Here is a 15,066-nt window from a genome sequence, read left to right as displayed (position 1 = left end):
ATATGATAAACTAACCTATCATGACCACCCTAATAAAAATGCTGACTACTCTGATATGAGAATTTCAAAATTTTGGGTTCAACAAAAGTAAGAGTAATGCTACATTTATAAGATTTTCACAATAATTTCACAACAAATTCAATGTGGTAAGTTGTTACTGATTCTAATTTCGTCTCAATACTAATATTATTATTATTTTTACCCACCAATAACAGCTTTTTGCATAGAATTTATTGTAAAAAATTTATGGATGTAGCAAGACTCCAAAATTATCCCCCCCCCCCCCCCCCAAAACATAATCCTTAATCTCTTTAAAAAAAAGAAAAAGAAAAAACTTAAATAACAACAATAAGTACTAGCCCAAATAACAACAAACATAACCAAACAAAAATAATACAAGACCAAGTGAAAATATTATTCAACAAAATGTTTATTATAAAACAAAAAGATAAAAATCGATAATCATTCAAATTTAAAGCTCATTCAACCTATTCAAAAAAAATAATCTCTAATTTTATTTTTTTTCTTAAAAAATGGTATCAAGAAAAATATTGTGGTTGTGAGTTCTCCTTGATGGTGATGATAGTTATACTATTTTTTGCTTTGCAGTTGCAACAATTTTGCTCTTCTTAGTGACTCGACTCATAGTTGTAACAAATATTCAAGTTATCACTTTATTAAATTTTATATAATTTAAATTTCTTAATGTCCACCATAAAAAAAATTCCTAAAGCCGCCACCAGACTTTTCAACCAAAAAAAAAAAATTGAAATAGGTGTCAAGGAGCTGTCGAGATTGCTTAAAAACAGTTTTTCAAGAAGAGAAAAACACAGACATGAATGCAATCAAACATGCAACTCAACCAAGGATCCAAACAATATTTTAACCTCTCAAAACATCTCTCAACAAGAAAAATATTAAGCACATAGATCCCAAAACACACACACACACACTAAACAAGTTTAACTAATTTTATGTTTCAACAACAAGTTAAGACAGTTTAGTGAGCATACATTAACACAAGTATTCCTTGTGATAGCCAAATCACATTGTACCTGCACATGTATCAAAAGTAGTAAAGAATATTGTGTGTCGTGTGTGAAAAACATCGCAAGATTGCATAGGTGTCTACATGTTATGACAATTTGAGATATGAGAAAATTACTTTAACTCACACACACAATCACAACTGTTTGATGGGGACTATCACCTTCGAGGTACATCCTATAACTTCCACATCTTCTAGAATACACGTTTGCAATCATATATAAAGCATATTTATTCTTTTTGCTTTTATTTTCTTTGCATATTTTTCCTTTTAATAAGCATATCATACGTAAGCATATTGGAGAGAGAAAAGAAACACCCAATGATGTTAAGGTTTTGACATTGCACTTTTGCTATGTTGAAGCATACAAATGTCATTTCATGATTGGAGGGCAACAGTGTTGAGATGGTTATTTATACATTTCTCTTAGGATTTTTTAGTCCTTCCCGTCAAAAAGAGTGATATGAGTATTAAGTACAAGAGATCACTTAATTTTACTCATCACAAATATGAGCCACAAAGGTCACTTGCTTAGTTTTGCATAGAGATGCTCATCTAAGCTACAAAAGATACAAAATTTAGAAAACTTTGTATCAATGGCCATCCAAGGTACACAAGTACCAATGTACACACACATACACACACTATTTTTGTATTTTTCAATTTTTCAAAATTTTTTATTATTTTTATATGAAAAAAAAAAAACTGAAAACTATCCAAACAAAAACATGTTAAACAAAACAAAGCAATGCATAAAACTAGACTAACTCAAAAAAATGAAGCAAAACACACAAGTAATGCAAAACAAAACAAAACAAAAAAAAAAAAAAAAAAAAAGGGGGGCGAGAGAAAAAGTGACAGAATCACTTGGAGCTCTTTTCCTTCCACACCTTGGAAGAACTTTTTTGTTTAGAGAACTCTTGATCCGGCGGTGAGGGGGAAGAGTTAAAATTGTTCAAGTTTGAAAGGAACATGAGGGTTTTAAGAAGATCTCCAAGAGGAGTAAAAGAGGATGGAAACTGATTCTGGTCTCCCGACGCGATCATATTGTTGCTCTTTTGAGTGGCTAACCACTTGTAGTAATTAGGTTGAGTATGTCAAGCTGCACCACAATGATGACAGAAATGCTGCCTTTTCTGTTTTAACTTTTAAGAGTTTCCCTTTGTAGCCCTAGGGTTCTTAATCTCTTTCTTATCAAGCTTAGGAGGTTCTCCTAAGATAGATTTACCTTTGTCTACGTTCTCACTAGCTAATTCATTCTTAACATCATTATTCTCAGTTTCAACATTATTAGCAGGAGGAATAAAAACAGTAGTATTGGTAGAAGCAATACTACGAGAAGAGAAATCATACCCTAAACTGATTCGATTAGAAGCAGATTTCTAAAAACTGAACATCTCATCGAGTTTAGCACTTAAAATCCTTTCTAGCTGAACTCTGACTTGGAACAGTTCTGCCTTAAACTTCTTGGTCTTTTCAGCCAAGAAATTATTTTCAAACCTCAGTGCTCCAATAGTCTGATTGGTTTCATCAAACTTTGTAGAGATTTCTTCTCGCTCCAGCTCCACATCACTAAGCTTCTTGGTGACCAACCTATACAACTTCTCCATACTTTTCAGAGACCTTGTGTAGCTTTGCATAGGCTGTATGAATGTCATCTTGTTCATCCATTTTTTCAAACTTAGACTCCACCAATTCCTCTTCTTCATCCATATCTTCAACAATCCCCTCAGTAGGATTTATAGTGGTAGTGAAGGCATTTAGGATTCCATCATCCCTATTATTGGAGTCATCCTTAGGCTCAATGTTGCTCAGGGTAGCAGCAAGTGCCTTGATTTTTCCAATGGTCTTGAGATAAGTAGGGCACTCTTGTTTCATGTGACCGAAACCTTGACATCCAAACCACTTTGGTCATGAGGGAACAGTGTACTGATTGCCATCCCTAGCATTCTTCTTCCCTTTGTCTTAGCTCTTAGATTGAGAAGAACTTGACTGTCTACGGTCCTTGTTGAAGCCTTTGCATTGGCATTCTTCATAAACTTCTTGAATTGCCTAGTGATGTAGGACTTCATCTTAGAATCTTCATCATCAGAAGACTCATCAGTATCAATACCCTTATTTTTCAATGCCATGCTTTTGCTCTTGCTCGATTTCTCGATACTTGTCAAACCCAACTCACAGGTTTACAGATTGCCAACCAACTCTATCAAAGGAATTTTGTCAATATCCTTTGATTTCTCAATGGCAGTGATCTTGGCATGGAATCTCTCGGGTAGAGATCTGAGCACCTTTCTCACAATCTTAGGTTCAAGAATGGTTTCCCCAAGATTAAATGCTGAGTTTATTATGTCCTTGAGTTTGGCATAGAACTCATCAAATGACTCATCCTCCTTCATCTTGATTTCTTTAATGCTTGTAGTAAGTCTCTAAAAATTTGAATCTTTAAATCTTTGACAGCCTTAGTTCCTTCATAAGTTATCTAAAGAATGGTCCATGCTTCCTTAGCAGTTTCAATAGAGGATATCTTCTTGAATTCCTCATTAGTGACTGCATTGAATAGAGCATTCAATGCCTTGCTGTTGAAGTTTGCTGCTTTGATCTTAGCATCATCCTAATCGGCCGGCGCTTTCATAGGCTTGGTCCACCCTATCTCTATAGCTTGCCACACCTTTTCATCTAATGACTACAAGAAAGCTCTCATGTGTACTTTCCAGTATGCATAGTTAGTGTCATCAAATAAAGGAGGTATAATAAGAGACTGTCCTCTGTCCATGACAAACAGGGGTCAATGGATCACACAGCAAAGATTAACCCTAATCAGAGTGTGCCTGCTCTGATACCACTTGATAGGCCAAAAATGTATTGACCCCTTGTGATGAATTAATTGATTAATTAGCTAAGTTTATTAATTAATCAAATTAACATGCAATATACGTAGCAGCACAAACAAATCATCAATTAAACTAAGTATGCAATGGAATATAAATTGACACGGTGATTTGTTTACAAATGGGAAAAACCTACACGGTAAAAACCTCACCGAGTGATTTTAAGGTCACCACTCTCGAGAATCCACTATTATCAAAACAAGTGGTTACAAGCAAAGGAATCCTAGTACCTTATACCAACTTACAGTTGAACCCTTACCCTAATACCCAATTGGACTTATTTTGTAGTAACAATCTATTCTTTCAATTCACAGCTCTCAGTACATTACTAACCAATTGTGCGGATTCCAGTACGTGACTTGATCACCAACTTGAGAAGGATGTTGTCTACAAAGTTCTTCAGTTCACCACACGATGAAAATCATGAAGTTGCTTGGTCACAATATCCTATGGTGCATAAACACAGCAACTTCTTCAAGAACTAGGGTAAACTTGGTTTCTGGTCACACTCTTCTTCACACTTGTAGAATTGTGCTCTTATGCAACTTGTGTAACCTTTTTCAGCCCATAAAATAATCCTTATATATGTTTAGGGTTGTGAGAAAAGAAATTCCAAACATACATTCATGGATTGGATGAAAAACAATCCTGAAAAACTGAGTTTCATAAACCTCGATAGATAGCCGTCTATCGAGCTAGTTGTCGAGCCACGGGCTTTATAGCTTTTAACTCTTGATAGATGCTAGCTGTTGACTTTAAAATCCTGTACTTTCTCACTTGATTCTTGGAAAAACTTACATGACTTTAACACTTGAATTTGAAACCTTGTTTCTTGAAACATAAACACATCCTAGATCTACCTAATTACAAGTAAAGTGCGTTTTGTCAAAAGACTAACCAATACATAAAATAGTGACATATGTTCCTATCATTGAATCACATATGTCCTAACAAAAAGGCATAGAACTACTCATTCCCTTAAGTTTATTTATTTTTTAAAATAATAATATTAATCAACAAGAAGAAGACGACGACGACAAAGATGACGGCGACGACGATGACAACGACGTAGATGACGATGACGACGACGACGACAATGATGATGATGCACGTTGACACCCAGTCTGAAGAACGAATGAGGAAGTTTCATTCTAAAATAAATTATTGGAAGCTTTTAATATGGACTAGTATTGTTCTAACAAATGGAGTGGACACTTCAGTCATTTCACTAAACTTGGTAGGAAGTAATTTCAACCCCACAAATGTTCATAGGAGACTATACTGATCTTATTAGGTCAAGTATTTCTCTATTGAAAGGAGATTACTGAGCAGTTATTCTATGGAGGCACATTTAACCACAGTTTGACACAATTAATTATAGCTTGTCAAGTGTCTAAGTTGTGTCACTACAAAAAAAGCTGCATACAACAGTGGTTTTTTTTTTTTTTTTTGGGTGATATTTGCAAAAAACGCCATTATAGGTACTCTATAATGGCATTTTCTAAAAATGCTACTATAGGAATATCTATAGCAGCATTCAGGGGGTTTTATAGTGGCATTTTAAGACACTAGGCCTATAGTAGCGTTTCCAAGGGCCTATAGCAGTGTTTTAAAAATGCCACTATAGGTCCTAGTCTTACAAATGCCACTCTAGGCCCTTTATCTTAGGCCTATAGCAACGTTTGGAAATGCTGCTATTGTTCTAGCACAAAAAATAAAAATAAAAATAAAAACGTTAAAAGCTTAGAGTCCATCATTTAAAAAAAAAAAAAAATTTAATAAAGGACCTATAGCAACGTTTTCAAACGCCACTATAGGTCCAGCAAAAAATTAAAGAAAGCCAACCCCCCCACCTCCCCCCCTAAAAAAAAAATAAATAAAATTCCCCACATTTTCCCACCTACCCATTCAAAATAACCACTCCCTTATCTCTCTCTTTTATCTCCACTAGGGTTGTAATCGATCTATTCGGTCGGTATGAAGGCCATATTTTGCCTCGAACCGATACCTTCGGATTTGCCAACTTCAAAACCAATATCGACCGAGACAAAAATAAAACCGCAAGACACCGAATCGTGAAAACAATGGTCGGTGCAGTCGGTTTATTTGGTTTCCTTACCTCATCTATTTTCTAAGAAAGTAAACAAAGAAAGATGAAAAAAAAAAAAAAAAAAAACCATATAAAAGAAACAAACAACAAACCTAATAAACCAGATTAAAGAAACAAATAACAAACCTGAAATATAAACCCAAACAAACTAAATCCAAGTCAAGAGAGTGATAGCACTAGAGAGCCTTCTAATCTCCAATGGCCTATCATCTAAGAGAAAAAGATGGTGGCTAAAGAACTAGGTTAAGGGATGAGAGAGAGAGAGAGAGAGAGAGAGAGGACAGAGTGGTTGAGAAGAGAAGAGAGTATCTGTATAGAGGAGAGAGGAAAAACGATTGTGGGGATGGGTGGTTGAATGAGAAAGAGATGCTTGGGTTTAGATTTCTAGATTTAAATAATTAAAACCCAAAATGATGTAGTTTTGATAAAGGAACTTAAAAATAATAAATGATAAAAAGCTGATTAGAAGATTTGAACATGGGACAAGAATTTGGAAATTATGCGTGGCATGCATGTTAACCACTAAGGCAACATACATATATTAAACTTATTTTACCTATAACAATATATATCGGTTGGTTTGGTATTATTTTCACTAAAACTGAGACCGAACCAATCAATTTTTTTTTTTTTTAATTTAAACCGAAACCAAACCGAACCGAACCGGGAAAAAACTAAAAATTTGAACTCAGTTCGGGTAGTTTTGGTCGATCCATTCGGTTTGTTAATTTTCTTTATAGCCCTAATCTCCACACCTCCTGCATCTTTCTTCTTTTCTCATTTTTTTTCTCTCTCCCTTATCTCCACGCCTCTGCATCCTTTTTTTTTTTCACACCTCTATCTTTTTTTCTTTTTTCTTTTTTCTTTTTTTTCTCCCTTACGTCCAAGCCTCCATTTTTCTCTCCCTTTTCTTTCACTCTTCTTTTCTCTTCGTCTCCATTTTGATTTTATTTCCCCTATTTTATTTGTCGTGGTGTTAATGTTAGTGGGTTTTGCATTTGTAGATGGTGTTGCTGCTAGTTGATTTTGTTCAAATTTGTAGATGGTGCTATTGTTATGGGATTTGTGATTAAAGGAGTGCTATTGTGTTTGATGCCATTGGTTGTATAGTTGCAAATAAGCATTTTTTTTTCCTTAAATTTTTAATGATTGTTTTGGTCTATTCCTTTTTTGATAATCGTTTTGGTCTATTCCCTATTTGCTATCAACTTTGCTTCATGGGTCTCTAAGATTTCTGATTGATTTTTGTGAATTCTTTGGCTTTTTATTATTGATAGGTATAGAGATCTCAAGTGTGATAATATCTTTGTTAATAGAACCAAGAACGTAGTGAAAAATTCAAAGTCTATTTGATGATTTCTTTTTACAAGTTGGTGTTTGGCGACTGAATGTGATGGGTTTGTTGGATAAAGAGAGATAGTGGTGGGGTGGAGTTGCTTACTTGTTGTTTTGTTTTGTTTTGTTTGTTTGTTTGTTTTTTTTTTTTTTTTTTTTTTTTTTTTTTTTTTTTTGCATGTGAGCATGTTGTGTTTGATTTTGAAATTTTTTGCGTGGGTTTGTGTTTCATTTTGAATTTGATAGACTAGTGTTTGTATTTTGTTTTTATTTTATGTTTTTTTGTTTTGTATTTTTTAATTTAATTAAAATTGTAATTTTAGTTTAATTAAAATTTTAATTTTAATTTTTAAAATTTAAAAGCATTAATATTAATTCTTTCAAATTTTAAAAATTAAAATTTCAATTAAAAAAAATTTTTGGTAATCAAAAAATTTTTTTTTGGTGGTTTTTGGCTATAATGGCATTTTGAAACGTTGCTATAGTCAAGTTTTTTTAAAAGATATTAGGGTTTATAGTAGCATTTTAAAAACACCACTATAGGGTTTATAGCAGCATTTTAAAAATTGCGTCTCTGAACCAAAGACATGGTTCAAAGACGCAATTTGAACATTGAATATTGGTTCCCGGGCGCCCAACAAGTGGGGAGTCAACTAGTTCCACAGCAAACCCCTTAGCAAACTGCGCTACTTGTTTTGTGCTCACACAAAAAGAGGCAAAGAACTATTGATGAGCCCCCCTCGGGGTCCGATGCTCCCGTCGTTGAGTAGACCACCTCTCTAATCCCTATCACCGCTTAGACTCCGCTGACCAGGGAACTCCTTTGGAGACGAGGCTCTTCGACCAATCGGTAGTAGTTGGGTCTAACATTCCCTCCACTTCGGCACCCCCACCCTCGGGATGGCACAACTCGTTCATGCTGGGGGACAAACCCCTGCCCACTGACTCCTATGAACGGACTTGGAGGAATGGGCTGGGGGACCAAGTCACAGACAGCCTTGGTCAAGCCTTACTTTTGCCTGAGGACATGCAGCATTACACAAATTGTCGGGATGAAGATGTTGCCCTCAAGTTGAAATGACATATCATAGCCATAAGAACCTTTTTTCTTACCTCTCTCTGTTGTATTTTTTAAGTGTCACCCTTTGGTTTTACTTTTTTCTATATTTTTCTTTACCTACATTTATTTATTTTTTTTTTTTAATCTCTCCTCCCATTTGTTGTTGTTGTTCCAAGCTGCCCAATTGGCTCATGTGCTCGACGATCGGCTAAAAGTCATGTTGGAGGAGGTCGAAAAAGAGAAAGCCCTCAATCAAGTTGCTGAATCCAATTTGTTGGGAAATTTAGACCCCGGTTGATAGAATTAACAAGTTTTAAACCCAAGTTATTAAGTAGATTTATTATGAATAAACCTTTTTAAAACAAACTAACATCAATATCATGTCAATATCATGCACAGCGAAAAAGTAAATAAGATAAGATATGATGACCTAGGAAAACCAATAAAACAAAATAGTTTCACAGTAAAAACTTGGGGGGAAACCTTCCCGAAAAGCAATCCACTATAATAAAGAGAAATTTTAGATAAGGTACAAAACCTTTGTCCCTAGACTCTACAATCCCTGTAGATGAACTTACAGTAGAAACCTTCTACCGCTTCAAAACCTCTTAACTTTTCAATATATGAACGCCACCATTTTTGTACGGATTCCAGAACGTGACTAACCAAAGATGCACGACTCTTAGTACGTGACTAACACACCAACTTGAAGAAAATGTTGGCTACAAAGTTCTTCACTTTATCAACAATGAAGATTAAGCAGCACTTGGTTACAAAACCATAAGGTGCAAAGATGCAGTAGCTTCTTTCAGAGAGAATATGACATCGGTCACCTTTTGCATGTGTTCTCCCTGTATTCTCTCTTGTGTGACAGCCTTTAAAACAATCCTTATATATGTTTAGGGTTGTGAGAAAAGAAAACCCAAACCTGTATTCACAGATTGGATTGAAATCAGTTTTGAAAAACTGAATTTCATAAACTTCGATAGATAGCTGATCTGTCGAGCTAGCTGTCGAGCATCGAACTTCAACAGCTTTTTAAATCTCGATAGATACTAGCTGTCAATCTTTAAAATCCAGCATTTTTTCACTTGTTTCTTGGACAGACTTGCATTGCTTTAACACTTAATCTTAAAACTTTGTTCCTTGAAGCATTAAACACATTCTAGATGTACTCAATTACAAGTAAAGTGCATTTTGTCAAAAGATTAGCCAATTCTAATTTGACATATGTTCCTAATCTGAAGTTAGTCGACATAATTAAATCAAGAAGAATTGCTGAAACAAAGTCTTAAAGAATGTGAGAACCCTGGAGTTGCAATATATGTTGCACCGAATACTGCGCTTTGTGGTGTCCATCACTGAATACAAGCGATGCATGTGTAAGTGTTTTATTTATTTATTTTTAAAATCTTATTTATATTCTTATATATTGACATTTTTATTTTGCATGCAGTTGCGCCTCTAGCAAAGTTGCTTATTGGGATGTACCAAGATCCTTATGCTTTAGCTTTGATTACTAAAATTAATTCACTTGTATACTCTCTTTTAGTCACGGTTGGTCCAATAAATTTTTATTTATTTACTGTTGCTGCTGTCTCATCCGTGATTTGTCCCACTAATGGTTTTATATGCCATTGCAGGCAACTGATGAGAGATACAAATATAAGGGGCATACATTATCCTGGAACCTCCTAATTTTGATAATCCAAAATTTCATACTTTTGAGGCAGTACTCAATGTTAAAGCTATGGAATATTACTCATTTGTTAAATTATTATAAAAAAAATTTATAATTTTCAGTTTTTACTCAAATTTCGTTACCATTTGACGATTTGAAATAGGTTAAATAATATTGTGTTTTGGTATAATCTTTTTATAATATGTGGTTGTTTAAAGTATATGTACATGGTTCTTAAAGTATATGTGGATGACTGTGGTTATTTTATTTTATTGTTTTTTAAAAAGAAAAACCTTATTTTGAAGGTTGAGAGACTCAAAATAAAAGTTATTGTACATTACGAATGCCGTTGAAATTTCTTTTTGGATGGTATTTACTTCAAAGGTTATCAAGGTTGATCTTTGAAAGATTTCCCATTTGGGTCTGCAATCGGAAGAACATTCTTGTCAATTTGTCTTATCAAATAAGTATGGTCCATATACTATATTTCGAATCTTAACTCATCTGTCTAACATATGGAGTAGAGCTTGAGTCCTGCGGACCATCATTTATGCACAACTTCTAGAAAGAAAAAAAGAAAAGAAGAGTTTTCTAGTCTTTTAAAAAGAAAGAAAAAAAAAAACTGAAATTTAGGGGCTTTAGGTTATACTCACTTTCCAAAATCTTCTATATGCAGGTACCAAGAAACTTTTAGCACAGCCCCATCTTCATATCAGAGTCCAAACATCTCAGTAACAAGGAAGTGGACAATAGGGATTGGCAGTTACTCATCAAGATTGATGACCATAGACACAGGAAGACTAAAAGAGTTAGGTATGCCTTTGAAGCAATAAACAAGGAAGGAGATCTTTTTGGGATGCAATAGCAATGGCAAAAGCTCACCAGCCTTAGCAGTTCAGGAAGCTCTGGTGGAGGCACTTTTGCAAGCTAAGGAGCTAGGTTTTCTTCACATCGTTGTGCTCACAGGGAAGCAAAAATCTAGAGAAAATATGCAATAATAGGAGAGGACCACGTTGGCAAGAACAACCTATGTTTACTCGCCTGCAGTACCTAAGACAGCAAGGGATGAAGTTTAAGATAATGGTGGTTCCTAGAGTTAGATGCAGTTGCAATGGCCTCTCTAGCAACTAAAATATGCCTATTCACCATCACTGGATCAGGTTACGTATACCTAGGATCTTGTAATGCTTAACCTAATGTACTTTGCTTTGGCAATAGTATGGGGGAAAAAAACCCTCCTCTGTCTAACATATGGAATAGTGCATGAGTCCTATGGACAGTCATTTACGGACAACCAGAAAAAAGCTTTAGACGTTGAAACTCTTTTTAGAGAGAAAAAAAAAAGGGTTTCTAGTAGCCAAGAGCTTTTACTTTTAAGTTTTATAGTATTTTTGGAAAAGCTGAAATTTAGGGGTTCACGTCTCTCCTTTGCATGCAATGTCAACACAAGCACAAGCTCGTTCTTGTAATATGTCAACATGGAATGGAATGCAGTGTCCTTTTAACTTTCTTGTACAGGCTTGCGGACATTGACTTTCTTGCATGCACGTTGGCTGACATTTGGTGACTTTGCTCTCTGTATATGTTAGATGCAGATTGTTGTAAATAAGGAGAGAGGAGTGGTGCGGCAATTGCGGAGAAGAAACATAACTTCTCTTTGTATTTGTGAGAGATTGTAGGATTGAGTGTATTGGGGTTTGGATTGAGTGAGAGTGTCATTACATGCACCATTTGTATTTTCCATATTTATTAGTGAAACTTACAGTTGGTGGGTGTAAGTCAAAAGTCGAATTTCGTAAATCCTTGTTCTCTCTTGTGTGTGCATGTGTATATTTTCTTTCAAGTTAAATCCACTCTTATTATTCATTTTTTAGAGATCTTTCTAAAGCACATAATATTTTCACAATCAATCTTGTATATGAGTGCAATTCGGCAGCATTTTTCTACAACAATTTGATAATTGAGCTTCTGCTATTACAACATAAGATTCAAGTTATACTAATCAAGAACTTTAAAGTACTATTTACTATAATTTTCTAATTGCTTAAAATGATAAAAAAAATGATTTAAAAATAAATATTACAAAAACTCTATAGCTATAGTTAGGGATGAACCACTTTGGGCCCTAGCCCCTTGAGATTTCAAAAAAAGAAAAACAAAAAGTAATAGTGTAATCAATGAGTCAATTCTACAAAGTTTTCTCTGTAGGCATGAATACTCGTTTGAGCCATCAAATAGTAGGCTAGTTTTAGTTTGAATTTATTCCAAACTACATATTTTGTTGCCCTTGGAATATATAAATGAATGTGCCCCTAATTGACTGAAGACTTTGTGTGTAGTTAGGGAGTCAATACCGAAAACTGTGTAGGCCATTTACTTAGAATAAGTATTGAGAGAAGGCTTTTCACATCATTCTGTGAATGGAATAATGCTGGTGTTACCAAATGCGTCTGACTCATAATAATTTCCATATTTTTGCCCGCTGGAGACGTTGTTGACAAGCTGCATAAAGAATGGCAAACATGGTTCTTATAGCTTTTATGGCTTACTAGAAGAATATAAAGTGAGTGTCAAATACGGCAATAGAAGAGAAAATTCAACATTCTCCCTCTGTCGAGGTGATGAAACTAGACATTAATTATAACATCCAATTGCAACCCATGAAACAATTTCATAGCATTATGACTTCCTGTAGTTTGTTTTGTACATCTCAATTATTGGACTAAGCAAAATGTAGCTCTCATTCTTTTTATAGGAACTAGTCAATGGCTTGCGCAATATGCACATATGTTGTAACCTCAATTTGAAATGTTTATTAAAAAAAAGTCTTTATAGTCCATATATAATACTCGTTATATGTAATAATAATTGGAGAAATAGTTTCGATTATATTACATTGCATATTTACATGTTAATCAAAAGAGAGGAACGATAAATTGTTAATATAAACCTACTAAACTATATGACATATTAATTGAATTATTTATTGAAATTTTACTTTAATATATTATATATCAATAAAGATCCAATTAGATCTTAGGGGATTACATAAAAAGCCTAACGTTTATATCATACTTCAAATGGGTCATGAGTTTTACCTTTGTCAAATAGTCCCAAACTTATGATATTGTTTAAATTTGAAACCCCTATCCAAATCCATTATTTGTTCTTCTCAAAGAAAAAAATCCATTATTTTTTTTTTCTCATTATTATGGATAGTAATGGAGTAGAGAAAAAAGGATAAACAAATGATAAAATTTTGTATCTCATAGAGTTAACCAAATTCGATTTTCAGTGAACCACTTTCTCTATTTATTCTATCAAATGGCTAACAATTGATTATAAACAAGTCTTAGGGGAAACATAGAGTTAAATATATGGTTTCTTGCTTTTCTCTACTCCATTATTGCTCCTAAATAATGAAGATGGATAGAGACTTCACATTAAAACAATTTCAAAATTTTGGAACATAGAGTGAAAAGATCAAAACCTTGGGACCCAATCTGAAATGTTGTATAAACTTTGGCCATTTTTATGTAATTTTCACTTAATTTTAATTGCACTCTAATTTTATGTCAAATTTCCCCATTGGATTTCAAATCTATTTTACTTTTGTGTCAGTTTTTTGAAAATTTAACACTACTTCCAACCCGTTTAAAATTTATTAATTAATCTAAAAATATCACTTATCATCAATGCAAATACAAAATTTGAAAAAAAAAATTGGCAATAAAAAATTTGGATGAATTGTTTATAATTTTGTCTCTAAACTTTATTTATTTGTCATTTTAGTTATTAAAAATTATCATGTTTTTGAAATTCAGACCATTCAAAGAATCGTAATAGGAAAAGATTTTAAGTTGTTAAGGTTGGATCGAGGTTCCACTATGATGACATTATAATTAATTTAAAAATTATTTAAAATATAATAAATATATTAAATTAATACAAATAGAAAAATTGACTAAAATAGTCCAAATAAATATAAAGCCCATCTTTCAAATATATTTTTCATATCACAACATTCATTATAGTGTTTCAAAAATCAACGCAATATTATCAATCGTTAAAAAAACATAATAATAATAATAATAATAATAATAACTAGTCGCTAACCCGTGCGATGCACGGGATAGTTAAACAAAATTTATACACATTCACTTTTATTGGAACAATCATTTGAAAATAATTCTAACTAATACCCAAATGTAAGAGACACATTGACTTACTATTTAAAGTAGCCTTCTGAAGAATTTACACATATTGTGCAACTGAGCCTTAATTTCTCATCAACAATAAAAACATGGAAAGAAAATAAAAATTATAACAATTAATTCCATTATCTTTCATGCTATACTTTGTAATTGTACGGAATTAAGTCAACTCAATTTAAGTAGTTGTAATAAAATTGGCTTCTACTATTTTCTATTCTATAGAGATATGAACATATTGGATTTCTCAAACAATTACCGGTATTGCAATAAAATGATTTATTATTGAAAATAAGAAACAAATAAAATCTGTCTATAGCTTAAGAAACACAATATAATAAAATTAAAGAGATAAAATTTTCGGAGGACAAAATATTATAGATAATTTTATAAACAGATTATACACTTAAAAGGGTTAGTAATTTATAGCACTTACCCCCCCCCCCCACTATTAGTATACAGATACCAAGTGCGGTCGTCGTAACCCTTTGAAAGAACCTTCCCCAATTGGACCCTATCAAAAAAAAAAAAAAAACACCCAATTAACAAAATTGATCCAAAAGGGTCTAAAAAGCACACAAAATCAATTCAAAAAACAAAAATATGAGACAAAGTAATTACTTTCCGCTGCCAATGAAATCGTCTTTTATATTGCTGTTCCAAACTGCAACACTTATCTCTCTAAGGCCTTCAATTAACGAAAACACAAACTTTTCTTGGAATACCGGAGTAT

The sequence above is a fragment of the Quercus robur genome, chromosome 11 (genome assembly GCF_932294415.1).
Source record: "Quercus robur chromosome 11, dhQueRobu3.1, whole genome shotgun sequence".
In the NCBI taxonomy this organism is placed as follows: Eukaryota; Viridiplantae; Streptophyta; class Magnoliopsida; order Fagales; family Fagaceae; genus Quercus; species Quercus robur.
Note: the sequence above shows the minus strand (reverse complement) of the source record.